This window comes from Sus scrofa, chromosome 13 (genome assembly GCF_054392235.1).
Source record: "Sus scrofa isolate SSC_HxYL_T2T_F1_AM1 chromosome 13, Sscrofa_HxYL_maternal_Yorkshire_Landrace_v2.0, whole genome shotgun sequence".
Taxonomy (NCBI): domain Eukaryota; kingdom Metazoa; phylum Chordata; class Mammalia; order Artiodactyla; family Suidae; genus Sus; species Sus scrofa.
In genome coordinates this window covers 89482848-89495818 of record NC_139395.1, presented here as the reverse complement: position 1 = coordinate 89495818, position 12971 = coordinate 89482848, and the positions used below count along the sequence as shown (strand labels likewise).

The 12971-nt window shown below is 39.6% G+C and overlaps 1 non-coding gene across 1 annotated transcript; it reads left to right on the top strand.

Moving 5' to 3' along the window:
* Positions 1-12611: 12611 nt before the first annotated feature.
* On the top strand, positions 12612-12718 carry LOC146397461 (U6 spliceosomal RNA). Its single transcript, XR_014825407.1, has one exon. It is a non-coding gene; the product is annotated as a U6 spliceosomal RNA (small nuclear RNA).
* Positions 12719-12971: the final 253 nt, after the last annotated feature.

Below are 12971 nucleotides of genomic sequence, written 5' to 3'. Positions count from 1 at the left end.
TGAGCCCAGAGGGAATTCAGGGGAAAAAAAAACAAAGAATACTGACCCCAGGAGTTCCCATTGTGGCGCAGTGGTTAACAAATCCAACTAGGAACCATGAAATTGCAGGTTTGATCCCTGGCCTTGCTCAGTGGGTTGAGGATTTGGCGTTGCTGTGAGTTGTGGTATAGTTCGCAGACGCAGCTCAGATCCCATGTTGCTGTGGCTCTGGTGCAGGCCAGCGGCTACAGCTCTGATTAGACCCCTAGCCTGGGAACCTCCATATGCCATGGGAAGCGGCCCTAGAAAAAGCAAAAAGACAAAAAGACCAAAAAAAAAAACAAAACAAAAAAAAAAGAATACTGACCCCAATATGTATGTATATAAATATAGTGTATGTATATAAATATAGTGTATATATATATAAATATAGTGTGTATACACACACACACACATACACACACACACATATATAGTCTTTTTAGGGCCACACCCATGGCATATGGAGGTTTCCAGGCTAGAGGTCCAATAGGAGCTATAGATGCTGGCCTATGCCACAGCCACAGCAACGCCAGATCCAAGGCACATCTGTAACCTACACCACAGTTCATGGCAATGCCAGATCCTTAACCCACTGGGTGAGGTCAGGGATCAAACCTGTGTCCTCATGGTTATTAGTCAGATTTGTTTCTGCTGAGCCACAGTGGGAACTCAAAAGTGGTAAAAATTATAACTATAATAATTTGCTAATGGATGTACAAGATAAGAGGTAAATGGTGGTGGGAGTAAAAATGTAGAGCTTTAGAATGAGATCAAACTTAAGTTGTTATCAACTTAAAATAAGCTATTATATTATGTTGTTTTAAGTAAGTTCATGGTAACCTAAAAGCAAAAACCTACAGTCAATACACAAAAGACAAAGAGACAGGACTCTAACCATACTACTACAGAAAACCATCAAATCAAAAAGTAAGAGAGCAAGAGATGAGAAAAGGAATAGAGGAATTACAAAATAGCCAGAAAACAATTAACAAAATGGCAATAACTACATACACATCAATAATTATTTTAAATGTAAATGGAATAAATTCTCCAATTAAAAGACATAGAGTAGGAGTTCAATGGATTAGGCAGTGTCTCTGCAACACAAGGACACAGGTTCTATCCCTGGCCCAGCACAGTGGTATAATGGGTCCCATGTTGCCACAGCTGCAGTGTAGGTCACAATTGCAGCTCAGATCTGATCTCTAGCCCTGGAACTCCATACGCCACCGGGTGGCCAAAACAACAACAGAAACCATAGAGTAGCTGAAAGGATTTTTAAAAAGACCCATCTATATGAGTCTCATGAGAGACTTGCTCTGGGTGTAGGGACACAAAAAATGAAGGGATGTAAAAAAGATATTCCAGGAGTTCTCTGATGGCCTAGCAGTTAAGGATTTGGCATTGTCACTGCTTTGGCTCAGGTTTAATCCCTGGCCCAGGAATTTCTGCTTGCCACAGTTGCAGCCCAAATGATTTTTTAAAAAAAGATATTTCATGAAAATGGAAACAAACAAAAAAAGCTGGAGTAGCTATACATATATTTGTCAAAACAGACTTCAATTCAAAGACTGTCTTAAGAGGCAAAGAAAGTTATTAAATAATGATAAAAATGTCAAGAAGATATAACATTTGTAAATATTTATGCCCTGAATATAGAAGCAAATATATAAAAGCAGAAATTAATACTCCTAAAGGAAGAAGTAGACAGCACCTTAATATCCTATTTTAATCAATGGGTAGGTCATCCCGATGAAAATCAATATAAAAACACTGGCCTTAAATGACACATTAGATCAAATGGACTTAACAGACAAATACAGAACATTCCATCCACAAAGAAACAGAATACACATTTTTCTCAAGTGCACATAAAATATTCTCCAGGACAAGGAAAACGTGAGAAAAAAATATATATCTTATATATACATACGTACACACATGTATGTATGTATGTATCACTGGGTTACGTTACTATACAGCAGAAATTGACAGAACAATATAAATCAACTATAATAGAAAAAAATAAAAAATAAAAAAATTCTCCAGGACACAAAACAAGTCAATAAATTTAAAAAGATTGAAAGCATACCAAGCATCTTTTCAAACCACGATGGTATGAAACTAGAAATCAATTACAAGGGGAAGTAGTTAAATTCACAAACGTATGGAGATTAAACAATATGCTACTGAACAACCAATGGGTCAAAGAAGGCCTCAAAAGAGAAATCAAAAAATACTTTGAGAAAAATAAAAATGGAAATACAACATACTAACAATTATGCGATGCAGCAAAAGAAGTTCTAAGAGGGAAGTTAATAGTGGTAAATGCCTTATTAAGAAACAAGAAAGATCTCAACCTAATTTTAGACCTCAAGGAACTAGAAAAAGAAAAAGTTAAGTCTAAATTTATAGAAAGAAGGAAATAATGCAGAGCAGAAATGATATATCAAATAAAACTAAGGAAACAAACCTTAGGTAGACTCATCAAGAAAAAAAAATTATGGAGTTCCTGTTGTGGCACAGCGGAAAGAATCTGACTAGGAACCGTGAGGCTAAAGGTTCGATCCCTGGCCTCGCTCAATGGGTTAAGGATCCAGCATTGCCGTGAGCTGCGGTGTAGGTCACAGACGTGGCTCGGATCCCATGTTGCTGTGGCTGTGGTGTGGGCCGGCAGCTGTAGCTCCGGTTAGACCCCTAGCCTGAGAACTTCCATATGCTGAGAGGATGACCCTAAAAAGACAAAAAGAAAAAGAAATGAAAGCAGAGACATTAATTATAGTGATATCACATAGATACAAAGAATCATAAGTATACTATGAAAAATTATATACCAACAAACTGGACTAGAAATGTAAAAACCACAAAGACTAAATCATGAAGAAATAAAAAATTTGATTAGACTGATTACTAATAAGGAGATTGAATCAGTAATCCAAACCCTCTTAACAAAAATCCAGGACCAGATAGCTTTACTGGTAAATTCTAGTAAATATTTAAAGAATACCTCTCCTTCTCAGACTCTTTCAAAAATAGAAGAGGAGGAACCACTTCCAAACCCATTTTATGAGGCCAGCATTACCCTGATACCAAAATCAGACACAGCCACTACAACAAAAGAAAATTACAGGGGGATCAGAGGAAATGGCAGAGGAATAGGACCCAGAGCTCACCTCCTCCCACAAAAACATTAAGCATACATCTACGAGTTTAAAAATCCACACGGAACATCTGCTGAACACCAACAGCAGATATCAGACTTCTGAAAAGCCAAGACAACCCCCATAAGCCTGAGTAGGATAAGGGGGAGAAGAAACAAAAATAGAGGAAAGAAAGAGAGAAAGGAACCAGGATGGGACTTGCACCCCCAAGGAGGGAGCTGTGTGGGAGAAAAAGGTCCCGCACTCTGGGCAGCCCTCTCAGCACAGGGAGATCCGCCAGAGTGGAGGGGGATCTTTGGAGCCTAGAAGCAAAGAGCAGCAGGCAGTTTTCAAGGGGCCAAATAAAGAGTGAACTTTATTTTGAGGGTCAGAACCCTCAAACAAAGAGCAAGCACGGAGGGTCAGAACCCTGGAACTGCACTTCCCAGCTTCATCCCCCAAGAGCGGCTGGGGGCTAGGAGCTGATATTCAGGATTCAGAAGTCAGATTCAGGGAGATGACCAGGGTTGGTTGCTCTGAGACAGCCTAAAGAGGCGGGATGGTGACACTGGAGGGTGTATTCAGAAGAAACCAGGTCCCACCAGAGCGACAAGACACCAAGAGGCATTGAAGGAGAGGAAGAAGGACAGGACCACTATCAGGGCTTCCTCCTCTGGGAGCCTTTCAGGCAATGAGAAACCACCTACTAAGAGTACAGAGTGGGTACAAACCTCTGGTTCCTTCATGAAATTCAAACCCAGGGGCTGCCAGGAGACCAGCTGTAAGCAGACACCAAGCCCTGCTTCTGAAATCCCTGAAGGGCAGGAATTCCAGATAGCCCAGCAAAAATTGCCTGTAGGTGCCAGGCCCTACCCCTGTGGTCCTGGGAGTTCTCTAATCCCAGTCTTTACTGTGAAAACTGCCAGGAAGGTCATGACTCTCCTCCAGCTACCCCAGGAGTACAGCAAGGTACAAATACCCCATGAAACTTGCCAACAGGCCCCAGAATCAGCTCCAGCTCCCCCAGGAATACAGGGAGGCACGGATACCCCTGAAATTTGCCAGCAGGTGCTTGACTCCATCCACTCCAGCTGTCCTGGGAATGCAGGGAGGCATAGCTACCTTGTGCAACCTGGGAGCAGGCACCACTACCCCGTCTGTCCTGGGAGAGCAGAGAATCCCAGATATCCCATGAAACTTTTGAGTGGGGCCTGGACCCTGCCACCACTGTACCGAGAGTGCAGAGTGAGCCCCATGGGCCTGATCCCTGCCCCACCTGCCTCCCTTCTGGATAGGGTCCTGTGTTCCTCCTACCTTGGGCTGCCCACATTCAGAGGTGGGGACTATAAAAACAGCTGAGCCCCAGGGGCCCTACAACTAAGGAAGAAGAGCTAAAATCTCTCCTCCCAGCTGTGGGAACCACAGATTTAAACCTCTGCAGCCGATTTTGTAAATCTAGCACCTGAAAAACCTCCCAACAGGCAACGAGGGCTCCTGCAGCTGAGACGGGTCTGGTGAAAACTCAGACACCCATCTCTGGGCTCTGTGGGCACATATACGTGGGGATTGGACAAGGCCAGAGTCTAAGCTGTCTCTGTAGCTCCCACAGCGGGCACAGGGGCATGAGTACCATGATCCTGGGACCTAACCTCATTGGATCTATGCTGATGGCCTGGTGAAAACAATACCTGACAGACACCAGGGCCAATTGCCGGCACAGCAGTACCAGCAATAGTGTACTCTGTGAACCTGCACAATAATTGAAAAACAGGGCACATTCATAAGTGAAGAGCTTTATCAGAGGAATACTCAGGGGATCCTCTCCTAGTGCTCTGATCCTGCCCGCCTCACACCATGAAGCAGAAGCACAACTCACAAACAGATCTGGTGGCTCCTACACCAACAAATAGGAGGAAGATTCTTCTCCTGACTGAGCAGAGAAGAGGCCAAACTCAGTATCCAGTGCAGGCTCTGATACCCACAACATTAGTCACACCTCCTATCAAGGAATACACTGAGGTAAGGCATAAAAAATTCTGAGTTCCTGTCATAGCACAGTGGAAATGAATCTGACTAGCATCCATGAAGATGTGGGTGTGATCCCTGGCCCTGCTCGTGGGTTAAAGGATCCGGCATTGCTGCAAGCTGCAATGTAGATCATAGATGCAGCTTGGATCTGGTGTTGCTATGGCTGTGGCATATGTCAGCAGCTGCAGCTCTGATTCGATCGCTAGACTGGGAACATTCATATGTTATGGGTGCAGGCCTAAAAAGACAAAAAAATGAAAATAAAAAATTTGATTAGACTGATTACTAGTAAGAAGACAGGACAAATGCAGAACATTAAAAATCCATTGAAGACTCAAAATATAAGACCAGATACTACAAAACCGCCGAACACTCTCTGACATAAACTGCAGCAGTGTCTTCTCAGATCCACCTCCTAGAATAATGACCATAAACACAAAAATAAACAAATGGGACCTAATTAAACTTAAAAGTTTTTTGCACAGCAGAGGAAACCATAAATGAAACAAAAAGACAACCCATAGAATGGGAGAAAATCTTTGCAAAGGAAGCAACAAATTAATCTCCAAATTTGCAAACATCTCATGGAACAGCAGTCATAATGGCCATCATCAAAATGTCTATAAACAATAAGCATTGGAGAGGGTGTGGTGAAAAGGGAACCCTTTTACACTTTTGGTGGGAATGTAAATTAGTGCAGTCACTATGCAGGACAGTATGCAAGTGCCTTAAAAAACTACAGAATTACCATATGATCCAGCAATCTAACTCCTGGGCATATGCCCACAGAAAAACACAATTCAAAGAAATACATGCATTCCAATATTCATTGCAGCACTATTTACAAGAGCCAAGACATGTGAGAAAATTAAATATCCATCAACAGAGGAATGGATAAAAATGCAATATGTATATACAATGGAATATTATTTGGCAATAAAAAGAATGAAATATGCCATTTTTAGCGACATGTATGGACCTAGAGATTATTATACTGAGTGGAGCAAATCAGCTAGAGAAAGACAGATATCATATGATATCACTTACATGTGGAAACTAATAAAAATGATACAAAAGAATTTATTTTAAAAAACAGAAACAAAGTTGTGATTTCAAAACCAATCTTATGGTTACCATAGGTGAAACTGTTGGGGGGGGGATAATATTCACACTACTGTACAAAATAACTATTTTTTTTTTCTTTTACGGCCACACCTGTGGCATATGGAGGTTGCCAGGCCAGGGGTCTAATCAGAGCTACAGCTTTCGGCCTACGCCAGAGCCACAGCAATGCCAGATTTGAGCCGCATCTTCGACCTACACCACAGTTCATGGCAATGCTGGTTTCTTAACCACTGAGCAAGGCCAGTGATCAAAACTGCAACCTCATGGTTCCTAGTCAGATTCATTTTTGCTGCGCCATGATGCGAATTCCCAAAATAAATGATTAACAAGAACCTACTCTATAATAGCACAGGATAATCTACTCAATAGTTTGTAAAAACCTATGTGGGAAAAGAAGAATGGATATATTTATATGTATGACTGATTCATTTTGCTGAACACATGAAACCAATGCAACATATTAAATCAACTATACTCCAATAAAATTTAAATTAAAAAAAGAAAATTATAGGCCAGTGAAGAACACAGATGCAAAAAATCTTCAGCAGGAGTTCCCATTGTGGCACAGTGGTTAACGAATCCGACTAGGAACAATGAGGTTGCGGGTTCGATCCCTGCCCTTGCTCAGTGGGTTAACCATCTGGCTTTGCCGTGAGCTGTGGTGTAGGTCGCTGTCGCGGCTTGGATCCTGCGTTGCTGTGGCTCTGGCTGAGGCTGGCAGCTACAGCTCTGATTAGACCCCTAGCCTGGGAACCTCCATATGCCATGGGAGCGGCCCAAGAAATGGTGAAAAGACAAAAAGACAAAAAAAAAAAATTTCTCAGCAAAATATAAGTAAACTGAAATAAAAATACATTAAAAGAATCATATACCATAATTAAATGGGATTTATTCCGGGGATGCAAAGGATAGAGATGGTTCAATATCCACAAATCAGTCAATGTGATACACCACATTAACAAAATGAAGAATAGGAGTTCCTGTCGTGGCACAGTGGAAATAAATCTGACTAGGAACCATGAGGTTGCGGGTTTGATCCCTGGCCTTGCTCAGTGGGTTAAGGATCTGGTGCTGCCATGAGCTGTGGAGTAGGTCACAGATGTGGCTTGGATCTCGCATTGCTGTGGCTGTGGCGTAGGACAGAAGCTGTAGCTCCAATTAGACCCCTGGCCTGGGAACCTCCATATGCTGCAAGTGTGGCCCTAAAAAGCAAAAAGAAAAAAAGAAGAAGAAGAAGAAGAAAAATCACATGACCATTCCAATAGATGCAGAAAAAGCTTTTCAACATCCATTTATAAAAACTCTCAGAAAAAATGGGTATAGAGGGAATGTACCTCACCACAGAAAGGGTCATGCATGACAAGCCAACAGCCAACATCATACCCAATGGTGAATAGCTTAAAGCTTCTCCTCTAAGATCAAGAACAAGACAAAAATGCCCATTCATGTAGAGATTATCATACTAAGTGAAGCAAGTCAGACAGAGAAGGACAAATACCATATGATATCACTTATATGTGGAATCTAAAATACAGCACAAATGAACCTATCTACAGAATAGAAACACACTCACAGATATAGGGAACAGACTTGTGGTTGCCAAGGAGGAGGAGGGGAGTGGGATGGACTGGGCGTGTGGGGTTAATAGACATAAACTAGTACATTTAGAAAGAATAAACAAAAAGGTCCTACTGTGTAGCACAGAAAACCATATCCAATCTCCTGAGGTAGACTATGATGGAAAAGAATATTTAAAAAAAAGAATATGAGTGGGAGTTCCCTTCATGGCTCAGTGGTTAATGAACTCAACTAGGATCTATGAGGATGTGGGTTTGATACTGGCCTCTCTCAGTGGTTTAAGGATCCAGCATTGCCATGAGCTGTGGTGTAGGTGGCAGATGCAGCTTGGATCCTGGGTTGCTGTGGCTGTGGCATAGGCCAGTAGTTGTAGCTTTGATTTGACCCCTAGTCTGGGAACTTCCATATGTTGCAGGTGCAGCTCCAAAAAGTAAAAAGAAAAAAAAAAAAAGAATGTGCATGTGTTTGTGTGTATGTATATATATATATATATATATATATATATATATATATATATATAGTATATATATATATTGTATATGTATATATATATATATAAAACTGAGTCACTTCTGTACAGCATAAATTGGCACAACACTGTAAATCAACTGTACTTCAATTAATTAATTTATTTTTTTTGTCTTTTTGCCATTTCTTGGGCCGCTCCCATGGCATATGGAGATTCCCAGGCTAGGGGTCGAATTGGAGCTGTAGCCGCTGGCCTACGCCAGAGCCACAGCAATGCCAGATCCAAACCACATCTGCAACCTACACCACAGCTCATGGCAATGCCAGATCCTTAACCCACTGAGCAAGGCCAGGGATTGAACCCGCAACCTCATGGTTCCTAGTCGGATGTGTTAACTATTGAGCCACAACTGGAACTCCATCAACTGTACTTTAATTAAAAAAATTAAAAAAAATACAAACCAGGGAGCTCCTGCTGTGCCACAGGAGGTTGCGAATCCAACTACAGTGGCTTGGGTTGCTGTGGAGGCACAGGTTTGCCTGGCTCAGGCACACTGGGTTAAAGAATCCGGCATTGCTACATCTGCAATGTAGGATGCAGCTGTGGCTCAGATTCAATTCCTGGCCTGGACACTTCCATATTCAGCAGTTCCAGACATAAAAACAAACAAATAAACAAACAAACCAGAGATACAACATTTTCATTATTATTATTTTTTATAGTGATCTGTGATCAGTAATCTTTTTTTTTTTTTTTTTGCTTTTTTAGGGCCACACTTGCAGCATATGGAGGTTCCCAGGCTAGGGGTTGAATTGGAGCTATAGCTGCCGGCCTACACCACAGCCACAGCAACATCAGATCTGAGCCATGTCTGCAACCTACACCACAGCTCACAGCAATGCTGGATCCTTAACCCACTGAGCAAAGCCAAGGATCAAACCCGCAATTTCATGGTTCCTAGTCACATTTGTTTCCACAGTGCTACAACGGGAACTCCTGTGATCAGTAATCTTTACTGTTACTATTGCAAAAAGATTATGACTTGCTAAAGGATCAGATGATGTTTAACATTTTTCAGCAATTAAGTATTTTTTAACTAAGGTATGTCCTTTTTTTAGACATAATGCTATTCCACACTTAACAGACTACAAATATAATGTAAATTTAACTTTTTATGTCCTGGGGAAATAAAAACATTCATGTGATTCACTTTATTGCAATGTTCACTTTATTGTGATGGTCTGGGACTGAAGGCACAATCTCTCTGAGATATGCCTCTACTTATATTCATATCACAATTTCTTTATACCTCATGGTACATCATACAAGGGTTTTTTTCTCCCTAAAGAAAAAAAAAAAGACAAAAAGTCCTTTTTATTCATAATAGTTTTGAAAGTTTTAGCCAGAGCAATTAGGCAAGAATAAAAAGCATTCAAATTGAAAAGGAAGTAGTGAAACTCTCACTGTTTGCAGATGACATATTATATAGCAAAAAAAAAAGAAACCCTAAAGATGTCATCAAAAGACTGTTACAACCAAAAAAAAAAAATTGAGTTCAGTAAAGATGGAGGATACAAAATCATTATGCAAAATAAGTTGCATTTCTGTACACTAATAATGAACTATCAGAGAAATTAAGAAAACAATCTTAGATCTATACTGAAAACTATAAAACATTGATAAAGGAAACTGAAGATGACCCAAAGAAATGGAAAGATGTCCCATGCTCCTGGATTGGAAGAATTAATATTGTTAAAATGGCCATACTACCCAAAACAATCTACAGATATAATACAATTCCTATCAAATTACCCATGGTATTTTTCACAGAATTAGAACAAATAATCCTAAATTTTATATGGAAGTACAGAAGACCCAGAATTTCCAAAGCAATCTTGAGGGAAAAAACAAAAGGTGAAAGCACAACCCTCCCAGACTTTAGACAATTATACAAAGCTATGGTAATCAAGACAGGGTGGTGTTGGTACAAAAACAGACATACAGATCAATGGAATTCAACAGAGAACCCAGAAACAAATCCATAGACCTACATTCAATCCATTTTTTGTTGTTGCTGTTGTTGTTTGTTTGTTTGTTTGTCGTTTTTGCCATTTCTTGGGCCGCTCCCGCGGCATATGGGAGGTTCCCAGGCTAGGGGTCTAATCGGAGCTGTAGCTGCCAGCCTACACCAGAGCCACAGCAACACTGGATCCGAGCCACGTCTGTGACCTACACCACAGCTCATGGCAACGCCGGATCATTAACCCACTGAGCAAGGGCAGGGATCAAACCTGCAACCTCATGGTTCTTAGTCGGATTCATTAACCACTGCGCCACGACGGGAACTCCCTCAATCAATTTTTTTTCTTTGCTTTTTAGGGCCATACCCACCCTAGAAGTTCCCAGGCTAGGGGTCAAATCAGAGCTTCAGCAGCTGGCCTATGCCACAGCCACAGCAAGACCAGATCTGAGCCAAATGTGCGAACTACACCACAGCTCATGGCAATGCCAAATCACCAACCCACTGAGTGAGGCCAGGGATTGAACCCACATCCTCATGGATACAAGTTGGATTCATTTCTGATGCACCACAACAGGAACTCCCTTTTAAAAAATTTTTTTTATTTAAAAATTTTTTGACAAAAGGAGGCAAGAATATACAAAGAAGAAAAAGACAGTCTCTTCAGCAAATGGTGTTGGAAAAGTTGGGTAACCTCGTGTAAATCAATGAAATTCAAACACTCCCTCACACCATATACAAAAATAAAATTGAAATGGTTTAAAGACCTAAGCATAAGATGCGACACCATTAAAACTCCTAGAAGTGAACATAGGTAAAATATCCTCTGATATAAAATGTAGCAATGTTTTCTTATATCTTTTTTCTGAAGGCAAAAAGAAATAAAAGCAAAAGTAAACAAATGGGACCTAATCAAACATAAGCTTTTGCACTGCAAAGAAAACCATAAATAAAATGAAAAGACATCCCACAGACTGGGAGAAAATATTTGCAAAAAATATTTCCAAAGGTTGCACCAGTTTATATTCCCAAATATCATTTGCAAATATTTTTTCAAGTATTACAAATATTTTCCCAAATATGGGAAACAGCATGGAGTTTCCTTCAAAAACTGAAAATGGTTACCATATGACCCAGCAATTCCACTCCTAGGCATATATCCAGAAAGGACAAAAACTCTTTTTTTTTTTTTTTCAGAAAGGACAAAAACTCTAATTCAAAAAGATACATGCACCTCAATTATCATAGCAGCACAATTTGTAATAGCCATAATATGGAAGCAACCCAAGTATCCAAGAACAGATGAATGGATAAAGATGTAGTATATACATACAAGAAAATACCACTCAACCATAAAAAGGAATGAAATTCTGCCATTTGCAGCAATGTGAATGGACCTAGAGAATATTATGCTTAATCAGATAAAGATGTTATGGTATCTCTATGGTATCACTTATATGTCGAATCTAAAAAAATAATACAAATGAATGTGCATACAAAACAGAAATAGACTCACAGATAAAGAAAATAAACTTATATTTACCAAAGGGGAAAGGGAATTGGGTGAAAGATAAATTAGGAGTATAGAATTAACAGATACACACATAAAATATATAAGCAACAATGATTTACTATATACGCAAGGAAAAATATTCAATATTTTTTAATAACCTGCAATGGAAAATAATCTGAAATATATATATTCATATATATATACATATATATATATGTATATATATGTAACATAGATAAAACTGTTACTTTGCTGTATACCTGAAACTAACATAATATTGTAAGTCAACTATACTTATAACTTTTAAAATGCCATCTATAATTACATCAAAAAGAATAAAATACCTAGGAATAAATTTATCCAAAGAGGTGAAACATCTATACACTGAAAACTCTAAGACATTGATAAAAGAAACTGAAGAAGACACAAATAAATGGAAAAATATTCTGTGCTCATGGATTGGAAGAATTAATATTGTAAAAATGTCTATACTACCCAAAGCAATATAGAGATTCAAATCAAAATTCCAATGACACTTTTCATGATATAGAAAAAAACAGTCCTAAAATTTGTATGGAACCACAAACCCAGAAGAGCCTAAGCAACTTGAGAGAGAATAATACAACTAGAAGATGATTTCAAACTATATTACAAAGATATAATAATCAAAACAGTATGGTGTGGACCTAAAAACATACACTTAGATCAGTGGAACAGGTGCTTGCTTCAGCAGCACATATGCTAAAACTGGAACAATACAGAGAAGATTAGCATGGCCCCAGAACAAGGATGACATGCAAATTCATGAAGTGTTCCATATTTTTATCAACTGACAAGGGATTAATCTCCAAAATTTATAAACAACTTCTGCAACTCAATACCAAAAAAACAAACAAACAACCCCATGAAAAAATGGGCAGAAGATATAAACAGACAGTTCTCCAAAGAAGACATACAGATGGCCAAAAAACACATGAAAAGATGCTCAACATCACTCATTATTAGAGAAATGCAAATCAAAACCATGATGAGGTACCACCTTACACCAGCCAGAATGGCCATCATCCAAAAGTCTAC